We start from the raw sequence: 22,727 nt of genomic DNA on the forward strand, positions 1-22,727 counted from the left end.
AGGGAGAGTTATATCCCTGTATACCATACAATTTTTTAAATAATGCTCTTTTATTTTAAATTTTAAAAACGTGGATGCCAAAGAATTCTTTGAATGTCTATGGCACTCTACAACTAGGCATACTTATACCTAAGTGAAATAAAAGGATTCACTCACTGACCTATGGCATGCTCCTGTTCAGGTATTTAATATGGGGAATAGGGCATGTTTGTGTTTTTTTCTGCAGGATGCTGCAGGAGTGTGCTAGTTGCCCGAGTGTCTGGTGAGACATGCTGATGCTGGGACAAAGAATGATGTTGACCTGTGAGCTTGCTGAGAGCCCTGACAATGGTGACTGGGAAACTGTTTTGGATGTATGTTCCTGAATCACCTTTGCTTGCCTATATTCCAGATTGGACAAGCTGCCTTGCTTCGAGCTTTTAGACCTTGTGAGACAGAGAACATGGAGACTGGAAAATGCCTTCAGAAAATCAAAGAGAAGTTATGACTCTTCTCTTTAATGTGACAAGTTATTCCGACTCAATCATAGACTGGTCAGTCCAATATTAGAAACAACAGTTTTCATTTGGAAGATTGGTTCTGGACATTTTCAGAGACATTTAAAAATTCACAATTGTCTTGTATGAAGTTACATTTGCAGTGGATAAAATTGATACATATCTGGATTTTGAACAAATGTTAGTGCATGTGTTAAAACTCCTAATCTTCATTTATTGATCATTTTAAAATTATTTTTGTTTCTTCTACAGTATTTGATGTAAGTTATATTGATTGTACACTTTCAAATTTTGTTACTGTATTGAAATCTGGCATATACCAGCCTTTGTTTTATTGCTTGTCAGTATTATAGGACCTTGATATTCTGAAAAAGGCTTAAAATATTGGAAGAAGTGAGTCAGGCTTTAAGCAGAAGAATAGGATAGTGGGTTTGATTACTTCTGGTGTAGTAGTATAGCTATTTAATTAACAACACTATTGCTTTTACCTAAGGAGTTAAGATAGTGACTTTTGTTATTCATTTCTCTAAAATGTTAATGTTTTCAGTATTCAAGAAGATTTATGTGTTTGAAACAATGGATTGATGATCTTTGTTTTACCTGAATGGTGCTAATGCTGGAGATAGTCTTGACTATTCATCACAGGAATGCCATCTATGTGAAGCTGCTGGGGACCAGAGAACTCTGCCCTGGTTGTGTGGATCTCAGGCATGGTTCATTTGCCTGTCAGTTGTTAATTGCCAAAGTACCTCACCTTACCAGAGGACTTAACTTTGTTATCCTCATTGGAGATAAAGCTTTTGTCATTAGTACAAAATTGTAGGCTAGAGTCATGGAAGTATTTTAAAAAGAAACCTGGTGAAACATATCTTATTCCAAACAACATTTAATTGGGTATTACAAAATACTGATATTTGGCCTATTACATATACAAATTTTTCAGGCAAAATTGATAATTTTACTCCTTGCATGCTTTTGTATTTACTGTAAATTTGTGCATGCAACCCATAGAAAATGCGCTTAGTGTATTTATAGGTGGTTCATCTAATGAAAAGGCTACATGTATGATTGGATCACTTGTTTATTCTCTTGAGTTTCCCCTGCTTCAACACAGACTATTAAATTACGTGTTGTAGCCACTGTTTTTAAATGTTAAAAATCAAGCTTTCAATTCATACACTGATAGCCAATGTGTGGCTTGTGGTTTTACAATTGATTAAAAGTTTTCGTTTTTTTTATTTTTTTAGATACTACTAGCCCTCAAAATTTACAATTACTTAATGCTTTATTAGAGGCAGGTTTTCTACATGAAATCAGTGAGTGATGATTTCAGTGTGAATTGTCTGACAACTCACTGTCCTTTCAGTGCTCTGGCTCAGACAACTAAACAAAACCATAGACCCAGCTCTTTGAAAATGGTAATGGAGTTGATAACACACCCTCACAAAAAGAGGAAGACTCCATTTGCTTACTTTCAACGCCCAGCCTCACCCTGCCAACTCAGGGATTTCTAAATAAGGCTAAATCTGGACCTTGTTTACAGGATTTGACAATTCTAATTAATGCTTATGTTTAGGTAAATAAAGCTGGTGAGGGGCTGGAGAGATGGCTTAGTGGTTAAGAGCACTAAGTACTGTTCCTTTATAAGCCATTTAAGAACTCAAACAGGATTGCCTGGACCCCTTAGCAAGGGAGAACAATAATACCGGGCAGATTATAGGCCTTACATAAGAACAATTAGTCAAAAAATCTCATTCTTTATATATCCAAAACAATAATGCTAGAGACAATAATTTGGTATACAAGTCAATTTATAAATACAAGAGCTCAGTGTCCTCAATTTAATCCTCGAGGACTTACCTTAATAAATAATATCTTTACTATATCTTTATAAATAAAACGGGGGAGTTATCCCTGTACGCTAAACAATGCTCCTTTTATTTCAATTTTAAAATTTGGATGCCAAGGTTTATGGCACCCTACAACTAGGCATACTTCTGCCTAGGTGAAATAGAAAGACCCACATATTGGCATGATCCTGTCCAGGTATTTTATATGGGGAAGAGGGAATGTTTGTGTTTTTTCTACAGGATGCTGCAGGAGTGTGCCAGCTGCCTGAGTGTCTGGTGAGACATGCTGATCCTGGGAGCATGAAGATTCAGCTCTCATGGTTCGGGTCCCTGGAGTCATTCCTCTGCCCTGAGAGGAAGACGGAGGATTCCCCCTCATCTTTTGTCATCACAGAAATTCTGGCGTTGCTGCAGTCAGTGTGTCCTGTCCCACCGAGGCCTGCCCTCTGACCCTCTGTGCACTGCTGCTTGCCGGAAGCTGCTGTGGACTGGGGAACTCTGCCCTGGTTCTGCAGATCTCAGACATGGTTCCATTGCCTGCTGGTTGTTCCAGAGAAGAATGATTGATCCTGAATTGTCCTGGGAAAGACCTTGGCATTTTCGCTGCTATTGTAGCAGCCATTACTGCTGCAGCCATTGTGTCTGCAGTGTCTGGAGTTACCCTCCCCCAATCTATTGTTAGGCAAGCACAGTGGGTGAACTTTCTGGAGTAGTTGCTAACAATTGGGAATTCTAAATTTTATTATAGGAGCGGCTTGACTACGGCCCTTGGTGGTAGCAGCTGAGGAGAACCAGATGAGGTGCCCACTACTTATCATCGGGAGAGGCTCAACTTCCACAATCTCTTAAATTAATGCCATCTGGCCCCTGCTCCTTCGCCCCTGGGTTCAAGTAAGAGGAATGAGAAGATGACCTGATGTAGCTATTCTCAGCGACGGGCAACTTCCTCTGACCCTTGACCAATCTAGACATGGAGCCTTGAGGGCGACAAGGTGGTCCTATGACAGAGAGGCTGGGGTCTGAGAGGTCGATCCTAAGACAGAGGTAGCTACACCCAGTTTAAACGTACGGGCCGGTCAAATGCTCCTCTGCCCAGTTTCTCCCCCAATAAACACACACTTATAGCCCAGAACAGTGTGTTACAGCATAAGTTCATTCCTAGCCATTGGGGTGCAGTCCTAACTGCAAGAGTGGCTCACCATGGCCGAGCTGGGCACTCTGTGAGGCATGTCTGATCTCTCTCAGACCACTACTTCCACCTAATGGTCTTTTATAAAAGAATAACGGGGGAGATGTAGTGCCATTTTGGATTTGGGCCTGGCCGCTTTGTAACTGCATGGCCACAGTAAAAGTCATGGGATTGTTGGACAGAGGCCTCTCCCATGTATTTACGGCACAGGAAGAAAAGACCAAGTAGTAACACCCAGTGTCTCCACTGCATGACCTCTGCTGAGCCCGGCTGATGCATGTGGGACCGACACACCTGGACCACACCTGGGTGGTGGTCAATTTACTTCTGCCTTTTACTTCCTCAGCCTTTATCCTTGAGATTTAGGCTGGTCTTCTGGGATTTCTCCCTAATTAGTTCAGATCTCGAAGTCGGTCTTTTGTTACCGAAGTCACGAGCCAGGTAGTCACGAGCCAGGGTTTCCCACTGTGCTTCCCAGATAATTCTACCTGGAGAACTTGGGTATATAAGTGGTGAATAAAGCTACAGGAGTCTCTCACTCTTTTTCCTCACTCTCACTCTTCCTTCTGCTCTTCCCCCCCCCCCCTCTCTCTCTCTTCCTCTCTTCCTCTCCTGGCTTGACACGACAACCTGTGTGTGTGTATGTGTGTTTCTTTCATCCTGTAGGCTTTTGCCCGATTCTCGGTAGTGTGTCGGTGCTGGCGCCGACAAATGGAGGTCCCACCGAGATCGGAGAAGAAAGGGGGTACCACCTACGGGACATCCCTGGAGCCCGGCCAGCATAGGAGAAGGGACGGATTGGAGGTAAGATGGGCCAGAAAAGGCCTGGATGATTTGGGCTAGCCTGAGTAAAACTTGTCATAAAAAAGGGACAAGGTAATGGTAAAGTGTTTTTGCATATGCGTTCTGTTAGAGTTATATTTTAGTCTTTGGACCCTGACTAGAGATAGTTTACACCCTAGACATGAGAGAGAATGGGTTTGGGAAAAACAGTCCTCCTGGACTCTCTGCAGATGCTTTGGAGAAAGAGAAAAATCTTTTCAGAGCTCTCCTAGGAACAGAGGGAAAGCCGGAGACGTCCTGCCTCTCTGCTGGCTCCTATTGGAGAAATGCTTATTTCTGGTTCTGGGTTCCATAGGTAGGATATGTGGGTCCCTTCGGTGGGACACCATCTAGTTTTTTCCCTTTATGTCTATTGTCTGTCCTTGGTGCACCAAGCTGTCCATGTCTGTCAGTTTATGTCTGTGGTTTTTGTTTCTCGTTGTTTAAATGTTTTATGTTTCATGTTCAAAAGAAAAAAAATGGTAAAAACTTTATCTGTCAATCTTTCACATCTTGATTTGGTTTTAACTCCTTTCGAGAAGGAACAAATGAGTGAAAAGCAGTTTCGGTCGGTCTTTGGAGCCCTGCACCTGTAGCTTGGAGCATAGGTCAGCTGGAGAAGCTTCCCCGGGGGCTGAGCGTCTCCACGAGCTGATCTTAAAGGCGCCAGCAGCTCCTCAGCTTCTTTGGTACAGGAGCTGATGGCTGTTTCTCTTAGAAAAATCCCTGACTTATTATTAGACTTAGCAGGTGACAAGGTGCCAGCACCGACAGTCAGTCATCTGGGAGAGAAAATCAGCTGATCCTGAACTGTTTTGGGAGAGACTTTGGCATCATCACTGCTATTATAACAGACATTGCCTCTGTGGCCTCTGTGGCTGCAGTGTCTGGGATTGCCCTCTTTCAATCTGTTGTTAGGGCAAGCAGAGTGGATAAACTTTCAGAGAAGTTGCTGACAATTGGGAATTCTAAATTTAAACCAACAGTCAGTTCTTTTACAGGAACAGCTTGATTTCTTATGGCCTCCTGTTTTCCTATGTTCATGCATGTTTGTGTGACTCCAGTTAGAGTTCAAAACCTTACAGTGGCCTCAGTTTTATGGCCCTTGCCACCACAATAGTTGGCCTTTTACTTCTTATCACTTGCTCAGACAACATTTCCAGTCCTAGGCAGCGACTAAGCAAGTGTTGTTCTCCTTGACAGGAGACACTCCCTCTGCCCAAATCTGGCTCAGCCTTTATGAGAATTAGTTAGCCAAAGATGGGCAGCCCTTTGGGACCAGCACTCACCTAAGACAGGGGCTCTGAGACTGGCAGATAGTCTCAATGACAGGTAATGGTGTTGTTTTTCCCAGAGTGACCTAAGACATGTGGTGCTTTAAAAAATAAAAAAAGGGGGACTTGTCAGACCCTCCTGAGCCCCCTCAGTGTTTGCCCCATGTTGAGCTTTGCTGATGCATGTGGAAGATTTGTTCTTAAGAAAAGAACATCCTGGCCTTGCCGTTTAGCCAATGGGCAGTAACACCTTTGAATCAGTTCCTGTTTTCCATTCCTCTTTTCTTCCTGAGAATGTAAACTTGTTTTTTCACTGTGCTTCCTGGGTTTTTCCACCTGGTAGATTTGGTGTATATATACTATGAATCTCAGTAAAGCTTTTGTATTCTAGTAGCACGAATGACCCAAGTCTCTGTCTTTTGTTAAATCCCCCAGGCTTACGCCCAGTTCTTGGTACCATGGATGCATGAGTACCATCACCTCACATTTGGTGCATTGGCTGGGAAACATACCTCTTGTGTAGGACCCACAGGAGGGCAGTGGATCCGAGGAAAGATGGCTCGAGCAGGTACCAAGGTTGTCTGTGTTTCCTCTATCTAGCATCTTTGTTTGTGTCCTGATTTCAGTTTGGATCATGCTTGCAAGTGTCAAGAGGGCTTGGAGATCCCTGGTAACAGGACTTTGGTTGAAGCCGGCAAGGTCACCAAGACTTTGGTTCTGGCATGGGCTGGCAAAGTCACCAGAATCTGTGTGTATCTCATCCGTGGCAGAGGCAGAATATGTGTGTATCTTGCTTGTGGCAGGAGCAGATAGTCTAAGTCATTCCATCTGTTGCAGGGACAGGCTGGTCTGCATACTCCACCTGCAGAAAGGGCACTTGGTCTGTGTGCTAGTTGTTCTCGCCCCCCCACCCCCCGTTCTTGCTTTTCTTTGTGTTCTTGAACTTGGAATGATGTTATTTTGGACATGGGACAGACTCTTTCTCACTTTAATCTTACTCTGACTCATTTTAACAAATTTAGGACTAAAGATCACTTAATGCAACTTGGAGTGGCCTGCTTTTAATGTTAAATGGCCACCAGAGGGAGACCTTTTATCTCCTCAGGGTATCATCAGTAGAGGATAAAATGTTTCAGAAATGTTCCCTCCTCGCCCTTGCTAACACTTCTTTGTCAACAGGAATAATAAAAGCCAACTCCAGCTTAGCAGCCAACTCCATCCATGTTACAGCACTGGCTTTAGGACTGGAGAAATGTCTCAGCACTTAAGAGCACTGACTGCTTTTTCTAGAGGTCCCAAGCTCAATTCCCAGCAGTCACTTCGTGACTTCCTGTTTTTCTCAGGACTGGTTCCCGATTTTATAGCTCACACTGGCTTATCCCTTTCTGCCAAGTGCAGGCACAGTACACACTGGCATCCAGGGACCCTGACAGGAGAGGCCCCAGGTGGGCATATATATCCCTCAACAGAGCTTGCAATTGACTCCTGGTCACTCATTTTGTTCAGTAAATGGCTATCCTTCTTGCCAAAAGAAATGCTCACTCTCTGTCTGAATAAATGTGGTTTCTGAGTTGTTAAAATGAAATAGAAAAAGATTTATTTAATAAAGACATAATAAATATAAAGAAAGGGGATGCTTCTGGTAGGCTCAAGTCGAAGCATCCCTTCCTGAGGGACCAGCCACATTATGGCATAATGTAGAATGAAGTTTATTCAGGGCATAACACCTACTCCCTCCAAAAGCTCTTACATGTTCTCTTCACCACAGACAAAGGCCTAGAAACTGGCTCCTGTCCCCACAGGAACCCACCCAGTTTGGGGCTTCGACATGGTAAAAGGTAGGGAACATCTCCAGATTTACCACCAGGCTCTTTCAGCAGGTCTCAACAATAATTTGGTCAAGGTTTAGATAGAATATTAGACAAGAAATGAATAAAAGTGACATTTCTTGACTAGGTCATAAAGACTATCTATGTAAGTCTATACATATATAGACCCTAAGAAAACTGAGAATTCTTTTATAGTAGCCCTGGCTTTCATTGACTAGTTAGTGCCAAATATTAGAGAAAAGTTACAGATTCAAGCTAATAAAAGTTGCAGAGAGAGTGTAGAAGAGTTCAGATTAAGGCAAGAAAAAATTAATTAGAGTTCTTCTAGCCAATGAAGCCCCAGATCCAGTAGAAAAGGCTACCATAGAAATGCCCGAAGGCTTATTTATTGAAGAAACTGGATTCAGTGGCAGCAGGATGGCCACCTTGCCTGTATATTATTGTTGCCATAGCACTGTTGCATAAAGATGCAGATAAATTAACTTTGGGATAGAAGTTGATCATGACTAGTCCCCCCACCTCCCTACAGTTCTGATTGATGGCTCAGTAATGCCTACATGTTTCATTATCAGACTTTACTAATTAACCCTGGCTGAGATATTTTCTAGTCACCTGTTTCCCTGAACCCTGAGACTATCCCACTGACCCTGACTTGGACTTTCCCCTCCATCAATGTGATAAGGTTGTGGTCCAGGTACACAGTACCCGACCTGACTTGAGAGACTTTCCTCTGTCAGAGACAGAGCAGACCTGGTTTACAGAGAGAAGCAGCTTCATCCACGAGGGTAAGAGGAGAACAGGGGCAGTGATGAAAACAGAAATGGAAGTAATCTGGACTCAGTCTCTTCCTCCAGGCACTTCAACTCAAAGGCCCAAGCTAATAACGTTAACACAGGCCCTCATCATGGGAAAAGAACTCATCATTAGCATCTGCAGGGACAGTGAGATATGCATTTACAACTGCTCATGTGCATGGAGACATTTACAAGGAACAAGGGCTCCTAACAGCAGAAAGGAGAACTGTCAAAAATAAAGATACAGGGCATCCAAAAAGAACCAATAGCTAGAGATAACAAACTGCCTGACAAGGCTGCTAAGGAGGTATCCTTAAAGGAAACAATCTCTGGATTGGCCACTGACCTACCTGAACCACTTAGAGCAACTGACATATGCAAAAGAAGAAATTAAATGGGCTGGTGACGATCGGCTGAAGGTAAGCTAATATTACTCACCTCTTTAACAAGAACTGTTCTCAGAAAGATCCAGAGTCATTTTACTTGGGAGTAAAATGAATGACACACAGTGAAACAATCTAAGATGATTTTCAAAGTTATACAGAACATTCTTGAAGATATAATGACAAACTTTAAAGCTTGCCAGCTTACCAACACTCCCAGGAACCCTGAACATCCAAATTCCTGAATGTGAGGTAAGAGACTGGGGGCCTACTGGGGAAATTGATTTTACAGAGATCAAGCAAGAAAGATATGACTCAAAATATCTGTGGGTAGTTTTGGACATTTTCTCTGGATAGACTGGCCAAGAAGATACTAGAAGAGATTTTTTTTCCAGGTTTGGGGCACCTAAGATAATAGGATCAGATAATGGGCCTGCCTTCGTATCTCAGGTAAGTCAGCAACTTACTAAGATCTTGGGGACTAATTGGAAACTCCATTTAGTTCCCAGAGTTCAGGGCAGGTAGAAAAGATGAATAAAACTCAAAAAAAAAAAAAAAGACCTTAACTAAATTATCCTTGGAGACTGGTGGGGACTGGATGATGCTCCTTTCCTTTGCCCTATATTAGATATATATGATATTCTAGCCCCCATTGTATCCAGCCTACAGCATCTATTACAAGACTGAAAAATGATAATTTAATATTTAAGGTCAGAGCTATCCAATAGGCTCATGAATATGTTTGGCCTAAATTAGGAGCCCTCTATGTAGCAGGCCTGGTTCCAGAACTACACAAGTCAAAAGAGACTGGGTCTATATGAAGAGATTTCACCAAGGTGTGCCTAAACCCAGGTGAAAAGGACATTTCATTATCCTGTTGACCACGATCACCACTTGGGTACACTACAACCATGCCAGACCTGCTGCTCAACTAAGGAAGACTACCTGACTCCAGCTGTACCAAAGTAGAGGTTTCAAAAGGATACCAACCCCCTCAAGTTAAAGCTGACTCAGTCTCAGTTCTGAGTCTATTATTATCCCTGTTAACTATATATATTGTGTGTCTTATATCCCCCCTGTTATAAAGGTATTCTAGCTAGACCCTTGATAATTTTACTTTTATTTCTGAATTTTGGCCCCTGTGTTTTAAATTTCTTAGTAGCTTTTATAAGAGAATACAGACCAGTTAATGACCTTAAGGCAACACTATATGCAGCTTGAAGCAGGGAAGCAAGAGTAAGAGTTAGAGGACTATAAGCTTCAGGACTGAAGCTGTGCTAAAAGAAAAGGGGAAAATGAAAGAGCCAGAGTTGTGGTCAATCTGAGGCCAGGGGGAAAATTCCACCACAGACCTCCAAGCACAAAGACTCCTTCCTTCTAGGAGTAGAGCCAGCTTAGTTCCTGGAACAACTGCAAGCCAACTATCAGACATCGTCACCTGTGTGACTCCCAAGGAAAGTCCCAGATGGTCCGCTGACCACAAGTCAGTTTGAAGGTTACTTCACCCCATCAATAGTACCCTGCCTAGTTATCACTGTTTAAATTCTGCCCCAATTGTTTGCAAGGTATATAACTCCCTCTTAATGTTTGCTCAGGGTTGTCTCCCTCTTAGTGACCCCAATATGTTGGAATGATTAAACTCCTCTTGCTTTTGCATTGATCACCACCTCCATGGGTCTCATTCAAGGGGTCCTTGTTAGAGGTTCAATTCTGACCTCACATTTGTTCCTGCTTTTCTGTGTACCCTCCAATGCATCTCTTGATTTATGACTTTCTTTGTTTTGTTAAACTGTAAATCTTTGTAAAACTGCTTCTGTAAGACCCTGACCCTCTGTCAGTGGTACTTACTTTGAGACACCCCTGAGTAAGACACTGAGATGCAGATTGATGCAAAAGCAAGAGGTTTAATATCCAGCGCATTGGGATCGACCTGCAATTATTCCCTTAGGCGAGTCATTAGAAGGCAACCCCAAATGGCTATTACAAGTAGTTTTCATACTTAATAGGGACACAGGTTACCACAGCAAGGTTAAAGTTCAAACTGAAAGACGCCCAGAGTGGGGAGACCCTCACTCAAGTCTCTGGATGATGCAACCCCCCCCCCAAGGGCTCACGTAAGACCATCCTTGCTGTAATTTACACAAGGTTTATTGATAGGAACCATTGCACTGGGGTCGAGACTCGTATCCCACACAGGGGCAGAGGAGTTCGACCACCAGTAGCTAAGAAGGGGAATTTTTGTTTTCTTTAGGCACTAGAAACTGTATTTTATCCACCTTCCTGTGTTAACATTCTAAACAGTATATAAACATAGAACAAATTAATCTATTTGTTACCCAGGCTTGTGATAGGAATCAATTATACCATAGTAACAGGCCTTTCCCTATTTGTTTTTCCAGCCCCTTTCAGTCTCTGTCACCTGTCCTTTCTTGGTTAATCTGTCCTAATCCTTGTGAAATAGGGGCCAAAAATACCAACTCAGTATTAGGAGGTTTAAGAGACGGCCCAACAGTACAAAGGCCAAGCTCTCAGGAGCCTTCAAACTCCAGTGGTTCCTTCCCCCATGGTAGAGCTCCCTCTCGGGTCCTGGGATGAGAAACCATTGGTGTGTAAACCAAGCACATGGATCTAAAGATCAAGCGAGAGTTTGGATAGTAAGGTGCAATATCCAGCCTCTGGACTTTCAAGACTTCTGAGCTCACTTCCCCTGTGGATGACTCTCAGGTACCTCTCTGTTCCCCCTGCCACACAGGGAACAGTATGAGGGGTACAGCAGAAGCCAAAGACAGAAAGACCAGTCACATAGTGGGGATGGGGGCTGGGCGAGGGGGCAGAACACTGGAGAAGCAACTGCGAAGTTGGTGACATTTGGTCTTGGGAATGAGAGGTAGGGCCTGGAACAAGGATGGCAGCTGTAAGGTGAAGGGCAGTCCCAGCTCTCAGTATCAGTAGTGATCAGGCTTGAAGGGGCTGTTAATGGGCATGCCCAGGTACTGAGCCTGATTCCCAGTCAGCTTGGTCAGCTTCCCATTCAGCTTGCCCAGGTGGGCTTCAGCCACTGCCTCATCCAGCTTCTTAGGCAGGAAGTGAACCCCCACGGGGTATTTTTCTGGGTGGGTCCACAGTTCAATCTGTGCCATCACCTGGTTTGTGAAGGAGTTGCTCATCACAAAGCTGGGGTGGCCCATGGCACAACCCAGGTTGGCCTCCAGCCAGCAAGATGATGAGGTGCCCATTCTTTAGCAAGTAGTAGTCCACCTGGGGTTTGATGTTCACCTCCACGACGTTCTCATTGAGCCACTTCACATCAATCTCCACGTCGAAGTGTCCAATGTTACAGACAATGGCATCATCCTTCATCTGTTCAAAGTGCTGGCCAAGGACGATATCAACACAGCCCGTGGTGGTCACAAAGATGTTGCCTGCTTTACAGGCCTCATTCATGGTGGTTACCTCATAGCCCTCCATGGCAGCTTGCAGTGCATTGATGGGGTCAATCTCAGTGATGATGATTTGGGCCCCGAAACCCTGCAGGGCCTGGGCACAACCCTTGCCCACATCACCATGGTCTGCTACCACTGCCACCTTGCCTGTAATCATCACATCTGTGGTCCGTTTGATGCCATCTATGAGGGACTCCCAGCAGCCATAGAGGTTGTCAAACTTGCTCTTGGTGACAGAATCATTGATGTTGATGGCAGGCACCTTCAGTATCCCATTGGCCATCATCTTGTAGAGGTTGTGGATGCCAGTCGTGGTTTTCTCAGAGATACCTCGGATGCTTGACAGAAGCTGTGGGTGTTTGGTGTGGAAGAGGTTAGTAAGGTCACCGCCATTGTTCAGAATCATGTTGAGGGGTCCATCCTTGAAGTGCAACGTCTGCTCAATGCACCACAGATACTCTTATCCATCTCTCCCTTCTAGGCAAACACTGGAATGACAGCCTTGGCAATGGCAGCCGCTGCATGGTCCTGAGTGGAGAAGATGTTGCAGCTGGACCACTGCACCTCAGCACCCAGAGCCACGAGAGTCTTAATGAGGACAGCAGTCTCCACAGTCATGTGCAGGCAGCCAGCAATGCGAGCGCCCTTCAGTGGCTTGGAGGCTGAGTATGTCTCCCGCATGCTCATCAAACCCAGCATCTCATTCTCAGCTATGTCCAGGGCCTTCCATCCCCAGGCAGCTAGTCCAATGTCCGTGACTTTGTAGGGCAGTTTATCAGACATGCTGGCGGCGCTTCCTCTAGGAGTAATGAACTCTGTGAAGGGGGCCGGGCAGTGTGGGGCAGGGCGAGAAGGGGAATTTAAAGGGAGGAACCACAACCCAAGGGGGTAGGGAAGGCGTCATTGGAAAATGTCGAGAATACCAGTGAAAAATCACAAGGAGAAGCTTCCTGTTTCTCAAGATTGTTTAACTTTATGGTCCATCAGTTCCTGGGAGAAGCTTCCTGCTTCTCAAGATTGTTCTTTAAGATTTTAATCTAACTTTATGGTCGGCTAGTTCCTGGGAGAGAGTTGTCGAACTGACTGGTGTAATCGCAGTTCCAGGGCCCGACCAGTTTCTTTCTTCTGCTCTAAACTTTTGTCTAGGGGGCAACCTTAAAACTTCTACCTTTCAAACTTATTGGCTAAGCATATTGTCCTTTAAATCTATTGGCTAGCAAGCATGGGCAGATCATGACATGCATTTGAATTTTATCTGGGACTTTCCAGAGGGTCAGGTGACTATTAGTCAGTACATTCTGCAGTTTTTCTGAGAATCGTTTACTCAAGAATGTTTCTGTTACTTCTGAGAACTGTGGGTAGAAAATGGTACTTGGCCTAGCCTTGACTTGAGACAGGAAGCTGGGACTTGGCCAAGTCTTGGCCCGAGGGAGATGGGTGTAAGTCTGGCCAAAGCCTCTAGGGTCCTTTACTTCTGTGTTGGAACATGGAATTTTGGGTACCAAGATCATGGTCATTTAAAATGGCTCCAGAATAAACTATCCTTTTTTCCTTTAAGATGAGAGCTATGGGGTTTGTATCAACAAACTACATAGTGAGATATTTTTCACAAACAACAGAACAAAATATAACAAAAATATGAGACAGAGCGCTATCATGTAATGCTTGCTTCTGGCAAGTATAAGGCTCTAGATCTAGGTTCTGGAAGGGAGTTAGGAAAAGAAGAAAAAATTAAAATTGAGACAGGGAGAGAAAAATCCTCTTTTCCTCATTATTATTATTATTATTATTATTATTATTATTATTATTATTATTTGTCTTCTCTGCCTCCCCATCTTGTTCCTCCTTCCCCCATCTTTGGAAAGCCTGTGTTTATGTAGCTCTTGATAGATTCCTGCTGAAGGACTACATTTCCCAGCATACCTTGTAGATTGCTTTCCACCACAATAAGAGCATCCCATCTTACACTGTAGGCATTTTAGCAATCTGCACATGTGAATGACAAAATGTCCCCTTGCCATGAATAAACACCGTCTCACCTAAGGTCAGACCAAGTTTCTTTCTGTTCTCTCTTTCTTAATAGCTGCCTGAAAAAAAGAAAAAAACTAACATGAGGTCTTATGTTACAGGATGTGGGAAGGAGGGATACATTTAATTAAGATGCATTAATTAGGGTTGGAGAGATGGCTCAGTGGTTAAGATCACTGGCTGCTCTTCCAGAGGTCCTGAGTTCAATTCCCAGCAGCCACATGGTGGCTCACAACCATCTGTAATGGAATCTGATGCCCTCTTCTGGTGTGTCTGAAGACATCAACAGTGTACTCACATACATAAAATAAATAAATGAATCTTTCATAAAAATATGTATTATGATGTAAGATGTGGGGGATGTGCCACTGGTAGTATCAGTTTTTCCAAAAATCTCATGCTTGGAGAAGGAAAATGCTGAAGAACGGAGATAGAACAGAAAGAGGTTTCACATAAGGCTGAAAACTTGTCAGACCACCTTGCTGGAGGGACTAGAGCCAAGACATTGATGGGTCAGTGATGGGCAGGACCACATATTGACAAGGACTACTGAGATATACATATTTTTATTTAACTTTATTCTTACTTCAGGACCCTGAAGATGGACAGGAAAAGATTATTAGATTTCTTTGTCTCTCTTGACAGTGTCCATGCTGTCTCTTTTTTCTGATTTTTTTTTACTATTAATTTGGCTATTTTAATTGACCTTTCCAGAAAAAAAAGAAAAGAAAAAGGACAAATCTGGTTTCTTGGGGTACAGATTATGTCCCTAGTGTTATGCCCAGATCTGAGGGTCCCCAAAGACCACCAGGAGTCAAATGTGCATGCAATAGCAAATAATCCTTATTCAGACTGGAGCTTGGATCCCCCAGGCTCCTCCAATGCTGTGGATAGCACAGAAGCCCTACAGCACTGAAGATTCAGCCTTTTTATTGTGGTTACAGCAGGGTAAGAGGCGTTCCAACTTGGCAGTTACATGATTGGTTGGCATTCAAACACAAGCATGTCATAACCTGGTTAGTGATGATTTCAGCTCGCTTAAATAATCTATCTATAACATCTGGAACACTAGGTACTTTCTTTCAAAAAGTTGATTGGCTCAGGCTGGGCTCTAACAGTTTGTGGTTTTTCTAGTAAATGCCCAGGAAGCGGGGGTTGAGTGGTTCCTGGAACCTTTTGTGGTTCTTCCAGTAACTGAGTCAGGTTCAAATCTAAAATGGAGGTTGCTCTAAGACAGAGTTTGTCCTGCTGACAGGTAGGATTCCTCACCCAAATTCAATAACAAAACTACAATATTGAAGTTTCAAAAGCCCAAGACAGACCCAATCTCTCTCTTCCTGCTGCCTCTGGATTCAGATGTAAAACTTTCAGTTGCTTCTCCAGTCCCATCTCTGCCTGCATGCCATGCTCCCTGCCATGATGATGATGATGGACTAAACCTCTGCAACTGTAAATAAGTCCAAGATAAATGTTTTCTTTTATGAGTTGCTGCGGTCATGGTGTTTCTTCATAGCAACAGAATACTGACAAAGACAGTGTGCCTTTTTATTTCTAGACTACTTGGTCAGCCAAGCATGTTGAGGAACAAAACTTGTGTTTCATATGTGTTAGGTATGGTTAGCACAGCTGGTGGGCTTTGAGGGGATTGGCAATTAGGATATCTACATTTTCCTTTTGAATATTTTCAATATGAGATATGGCATAGTTACTTTTCTATTGCTGTGAAGGGACACCATGATCAACACAACTTATAAAGGAAGCATATAATTGGTGGTTTGATTATAGTTCCAGGTTAGAACCCATGATCGTCTGTACACGACGGGTCTGGGGTACCTGGAAGAGAATGGGGGACAAGAGACACGAAGAAGGACGCCAAGACAAGAGTCTGATCAAGGCGACAACTTTATTTTTCCCCAAGGCTGAATTTATACCATAACATGGGTAACAGAGGGAGGGGGGAAGTAAGAAACATTTACGCAAGCGAAGGACACAATATTTGTGTGGTCAGGGAATAGGCTGGTGTTGACAGGCTGTCAGAAAGGTCACAAGTTTGTCATATCTATTAGTCAGCAGGATGTTGGTTTTAGCTTTATCATATCATTCATCCTGACCACCAGATTTGTATTAGTCTTCTGCAGCTGGCTGGGGATTTTCCATGAACCCAGTCATACTTAATTCTAACCATAATAATAACATCAACAATGGAGGGCTTCAAGGGTATCGCTCTCAAAAATTGTCATGGCAAGAAGTGTAGCAGCAGGGAGGGAAATTTGACCTCTGAGTAGTAACTAAGTACTTATATTTTGATCTACAAATTGAAGGCAGAGAAAGAGACTGGGTTGAAGTGGAAATTTCTGGTTTCTATGGAGCCTAAGTTATGTCATGTGATGTTTTGCTGAAGTGGACTCTTGAGAGGACTTGTGATGTTTGCAAGGTCTTAAGTATAACCCAACACACAGCAGATGATGCTGTGGCCTTGATTTGCCTTGCTACTCTTTACTGGTTTTCCTTGGGCTTTGCTGATGCTGGTCTTCCCTGACTGTCGGCGCCAGCACCGACCTGGTACCGAGAATCGGGCGAAAGCCTACGGGACACACACACACAGGTTATCGTGTCAAGCCAGGAGAGGAAGAGAGGAAGAGAGGAAGAGAGAGAGAGAGAGAGAGAGAGAGAGAGAGAGAGAGAGAGAGAGAGAGAATGGAGAGCGGAAGGAAGAGTGAGAGTGAGAGGAATAGTGAGAGTGAGGAAGAAGAGTGAGAGTCTCCTGTAGCTTTATTCACTTATATACCCAAGTCTACAGGTAGAAAATAACTGGGAAGCACAGTGGGAAACCCTGGCTCGTGACTACCTGGCTTGTGACTTCGGTAACAAAAGACCAACTAGGAGACCTGAATTAATTAGGGAGAAATCCCAGAAGACCAGCCTAAATCTCAAGGATAAAGGCTGAGGAAGTAAAAGGCAGAAGTAAATTGACCACCACCCAGGTGTGGTCCAGGTGTGTCAGTTCCACATGCATCAGCCGGGCTCAGCAGAGGTCATGCAGTGGAGATATCGGGTGTTTACTACTTGGTCTTTTCTTCCTGTGCCGTAAATACATGGGAGAGGCCTCTGTCCAACAATCCCATGACTTTTACTGTGGCCATGCAGTTACAAAGTGGCCAGGCCCAAATCCAATATGGCACTACATCTCCCCCGTTATTCTTTTATAAAAAACCATTAGGTGGAAGTAGTGGTCTGAGAGAGATCAGACATGCCTCACAGAGTGCCCAGCTCGGCCATGGTGAGCCACTCTTGCAGTTAGGACTGCACCCCAATGGCTAGAAATGAACTTATGCTGTAACACACCGTTCTGGGCTATACGTGTGTTTATTGGGGGAGAAACTGGGCAGAGGAGCATTTGACCGGCCCGTACGTTTAAACGGGGTGTAGCTACCTCTGTCTTAGGATCGACCTCTCAGACCCCAGCCTCTCTGTCATAGGATCACCTTGTCGCCCTCAAGGCTCCATGTCTAGATTGGTCAAGGGTCAGAGGAAGTTGCCCGTCGCTGAGAATAGCTACATCAGGTCATCTTCTCATTCCTCTTACTTGAGCCCAGGGACGAAGGAGCAGAGGCCAGATGGCATTAAAGAGATTGTGGAAGTTGAGCCTCTCCCGATGATAAGTAGTGGGCACCTCATCTGGTTCTCCTCAGCTGCTACCACCAAGGGCCGTAGTCAAGCCGCTCCTATAATAAAATTTAGAATTCCCAATTGTTAGTAACTACTCCAGAAAGTTCACCCACTGTGCTTGCCTAACAATAGATTGGGGGAGGGTAACTCCAGACACTGCAGACACAATGGCTGCAGCAGTAATGGCTGCTACAATAGCAGCGAAAATGCCAAGGTCTATCCCAGGACAGTTCAGGATCGGTCATTCTTCTCTCGAACAACCAGCAGACAATGGAACCATGTCTGAGATCTGCAGAACCAGGGCAGAGTTCCCCAGTCCACAGCAGCTTCCGGCAAGCAGCAGTGCACAGAGGGTCAGAGGGCAGGCCTCGGTGGGACAGGACACACTGACTGCAGCAACGCCAGAATTTCTGTGATGACAAAAGATGAGGGGGAATCCTCCGTCTTCCTCTCAGGGCAGAGGAATGACTCCAGGGACCCGAACCATGAGAGCTGAATCTTCATGCTCCCAGGATCAGCATGTCTCACCAGACACTCAGGCAGCTGGCACACTCCTGCAGCATCCTGTAGAAAAAACACAAACATTCCCTCTTCCCCATATAAAATACCTGGACAGGATCATGCCAATATGTGGGTCTTTCTATTTCACCTAGGCAGAAGTATGCCTAGTTGTAGGGTGCCATAAACCTTGGCATCCAAATTTTAAAATTGAAATAAAAGGAGCATTGTTTAGCGTACAGGGATAACTCCCCCTTTTTATTTATAAAGATATAGTAAAGATATTATTTATTAAGGTAAGTCCTCGAGGATTAAATTGAGGACACTGAGCTCTTGTATTTATAAATTGACTTGTATACCAAATTATTGTCTCTAGCATTATTGTTTTGGATATATAAAGAATGAGATTTTTTGACTAATTGTTCTTATGTAAGGCCTATAATCTGCCCGGTATTATTGTTCTCCCTTGCTAAGGGGTCCAGGCAATCCAGTTTGAGTTCTTAAATGGCTTATAAAGGAACAGTACTTAGTGCTCTTAACCACTAAGCCATCTCTCCAGCCCCTCACCAGCTTTATTTACCTAAACATAAGCATTAATTAGAATTGTCAAATCTTGTAAACAAGGTCCAGATTTAGCCTTATTTAGAAATCCCTGAGTTGGCAGGGTGAGGCTGGGCGTTGAAAGTAAGCAAATGGAGTCTTCCTCTTTTTGTGAGGGTGTGTTATCAACTCCATTACCATTTTCAAAGAGCTGGGTCTATGGTTTTGTTTAGTTGTCTGAGCCAGAGCACTGAAAGGACAGTGAGTTGTCAGACAATTCACACTGAAATCATCACTCACTGATTTCATGTAGAAAACCTGCCTCTAATAAAGCATTAAGTAATTGTAAATTTTGAGGGCTAGTAGTATCTAAAAAAATAAAAAAAACGAAAACTTTTAATCAATTGTAAAACCACAAGCCACACATTGGCTATCAGTGTATGAATTGAAAGCTTGATTTTTAACATTTAAAAACAGTGGCTACAACACGTAATTTAATAGTCTGTGTTGAAGCAGAGGAAACTCAAGAGAATAAACAAGTGATCCAATCATACATGTAGCCTTTTCATTAGATGAACCACCTATAAATACACTAAGCGCATTTTCTATGGGTTGCATGCACAAATTTACAGTAAATACAAAAGCATGCAAGGAGTAAAATTATCAATTTTGCCTGAAATTTGTATATGTAATAGGCCAAATATCAGTATTTTGTAATAACCAATTTGATTGCTGTTTGGAATAAGGTATGTTTCACCAGGTTTCTTTTTAAAATACTTCCATGACTCTATCCTACAATGTTTTTTTTTGGTTCTTTTTTTCGGAGCTGGGGACCGAACCCAGGGCCTTGTGCTTCCTAGGTAAGCGCTCTACCACTGAGCTAAATCCCCAGCCCCCTAGCCTACAATTTTGTACTAATGACAAAAGCTTTATCTCCAATGAGGATCACAAAATTAAGTCCTCTGGTAAGGTGAGGTACTTTGGCAATTAACATATCCTTAGAAGCTTAAAATTAGTTTCAAATATTCTTTTCTGGACAGCTACTCCCCAAATATTAAAGCTCATTTTGAGAGCAAAGGTTTGTAGTAAAAATTTCCATATACATTGAAAGATTTAAGTTCTAACTTCTTACAATGAAGAAGCAACAAAATTACATAATACAAGGCTGTTAGCAATCCTCTAACTCTATCTTGAATGGCGGTTGAAGTAAGCAAACAGGGTATAATGCTCTCACAAGTTCTAAAATCTCATCAATCCTTCGTAAATCTTGTAACAATCTCTACCTGTTTGATTTTTTCTCAATTATAAATAAGTTTGAGTTACTCAATGTAACACTGGCAATCCTTAATCACAATCCTTACGTTCTCCTTGTAACACCAGAGCACAACCACAAGGTGACCTGAGTTCTGAGTAGTGACTAGGCAGCTGTCCTTGGGGCAGTGGAATTAGCATTAAAATACAGATAACTTCAGGGCAAACCACAACTTTGGAAAGCAAAACTTAACCTCTAACAATCTAGTCTCCAAAATCCAGTCTCCAAAACACCGAGTCTATCCTTCATGCTACAAAGTTTGACTGCCAATTCCTACATATGAATGCACGATGGTGCGGTCTCCAATACCTCAACAAAGAGACATTGCCCTAAATTCTTTTAGAAGCCTGGTTTCTAGAATAAGAGTTCCATAAAAATATTATCTCAATTTAGACCTGTTTCCCTAGGTTGGCTCATGCCACATGTTGTCTAGAATGACTCCGTCTAAATTATCAGCTTTATGTCAACTTTCTGTTACCAATATTATATCTTTTTAACCATATCAAATAACTTAAAAGCCAATAGTCCATAACCAAGGCATGTAGAGCATATTTATACATTTAAAACCAATCAGAAACAAAATTGAAGTAGCTACACCTTTCTTTAATATTTAGACCAAGCACCATTTTTACTTTTTCTAGCTGTAATATTAAGAGAAGCACCTTGTCACCTGCTAAGTCAAATAATAAGTCAGGGATTTTTCTAAGAGAAACAGCCATCGGCTCCCTTAACATAGAAGCTGAGGAGCTGCTGGCTCCTTTAAGATTGGCTAGTGTAAACATTTAGCCAGCCCCCTGGGGAGCTTGCCCAGCAGATTTAGGCTTCTAGCTACAGATGTAGGCTCCAAAAGCCAATTGAAACTTTTTATTTATTTGTACCTTTTTTGAAAGGAGTTAAAACTACATCAATGGGTGAATCAACCAGCATTTAAAATTTTAACCTTTTCTTTTAAACATGAAACACAAAACATTTAAACAACGAGAAACAAAAACCACAGACATAAACTGATAGACATGGACAGCTTGGTCCACCAAGGACAAACAATAGACATAGAGGGAAAAACTAGATGGTGTCCCACCGAAGGGACCCACATATCCTACCTATGGAACCCAGAACCAGAAATAAGCATTTCTCCAATAGGAGCCAGCAGAGAGGCAGGACGTCTCCTGCTTTCCCTCTGTTCCTAGGAGAGCTCTGAAAAGGTTTTTCTTTCTCCAAAGCAACCGCGGAGAGTCTGGGAGGACTGTTTTTCCCCAACCCGTTCTCTCTCATGTCTAGGGTGTAAACTATCTCTAGCCAGGGTCCAAAGACTAAAATATAACTCTAACAGAACACATATGCAAAAACCGTTACCTTGTCCCTTTTTTATGACAAGTTTTACTCAGGCTAGCCCAAATCATCCAGGCCTTTCCTGACCCATCTTACCTCCAATCCGTCCCTTCTCCTATGCCGGCCGGGCTCCAGGGACATCCCGTAGGTGGTACCCCCTTTCTTCTCCTATCTCGGTGGGACCTCCATTTGTCGGCGCCAGCACCAACCTGGTACCGAGAATTGGGCGAAAGCCTACGGGATGAAAGAAACACACACACACACACACACAGGTTATCGTGTCAAGCCAGGAGAGGAAGAGAGGAAGAGAGAGAGAGAGAGAGAGAGAGAGAGAGAGAGAGAGAGAGAGAGAGGAAGAGCGGAAGAAAGAGGGAGAGTGAGGAAGAAGAGTGAGAGACTCCTGTAGCTTTATTCACCACTTATATACTCAAGTCTCCAGGTAGAAAATAACTGGGAAGCACAGTGGGAAACCCTGGCTCGTGACTACCTGGCTTGTGACTTCGGTAACAAAAGACCAACTAGGAGGCCTGAATTAATTAGGGAGAAATCCCAGAAGACCAGCCTAAATCTCAAGGATAAAGGCTGAGGAAGTAAAAGGCAGAAGTAAATTGACCACCACCCAGGTGTGGTCCAGGTGTGTCAGTTCCACATGCATCAGCCGGGCTCAGCAGAGGTCATGCAGTGGAGATATCGGGTGTTTACTACTTGGTCTTTTCTTCCTGTGCCGTAAATACATGGGAGAGGCCTCTGTCCAACAATCCCATGACTTTTACTGTGGCCATGCAGTTACAAAGCGGCCAGGCCCAAATCCAATATGGCACTACACCTGACGATGCTGTGGCATTGGTTTGCCATGCCTTCCTTGCTGGTCATCTTTTGTAATGACTTTGTAGAGAGAAGCGTACCAAAGAGCCTCTTGTAATAATCAGGTGGCTTCTTGCAGCTTCCATGGGCTTGGGGTCATTGGCATAGGCTCAAAGTTTCTTCTGCATTGAACTGCCATTGCTGATTTGAAAATGGTGTTTGTGAGTGGATTGAGCTACTGGTGCTGATTCCTGTGAACTGAACTGCTGATATCCTGACAAGGAAGATTGGAATCACTCCAAAAAAAAACTATTTCTAAACCGGACCACATCTCCCTTTGTCCTTTTAACCTTTCCTTTCTACTACCTCTGGTGGTGGTGAGTTGAAACAGAGATTAAGACATTTAAAAACCCTTATTAAAATAGGTTTTGAAAAATCTAAGCTTACACTGAGCCTGTCTTGAGCT

The 22,727-nt window shown here is 43.3% G+C and overlaps 1 pseudogene; it reads right to left on the reverse strand.

Annotated features, from left to right (window-relative positions):
* Window positions 1-4,141: 4,141 nt before the first annotated feature.
* Window positions 4,142-16,116, reverse strand: LOC134486875 (adenosylhomocysteinase-like; annotated as a pseudogene).
* Window positions 16,117-22,727: the final 6,611 nt, after the last annotated feature.

This window comes from Rattus norvegicus, chromosome 4, assembly GCF_036323735.1.
Source record: "Rattus norvegicus strain BN/NHsdMcwi chromosome 4, GRCr8, whole genome shotgun sequence".
Classification (NCBI taxonomy): Eukaryota; Metazoa; Chordata; class Mammalia; order Rodentia; family Muridae; genus Rattus; species Rattus norvegicus.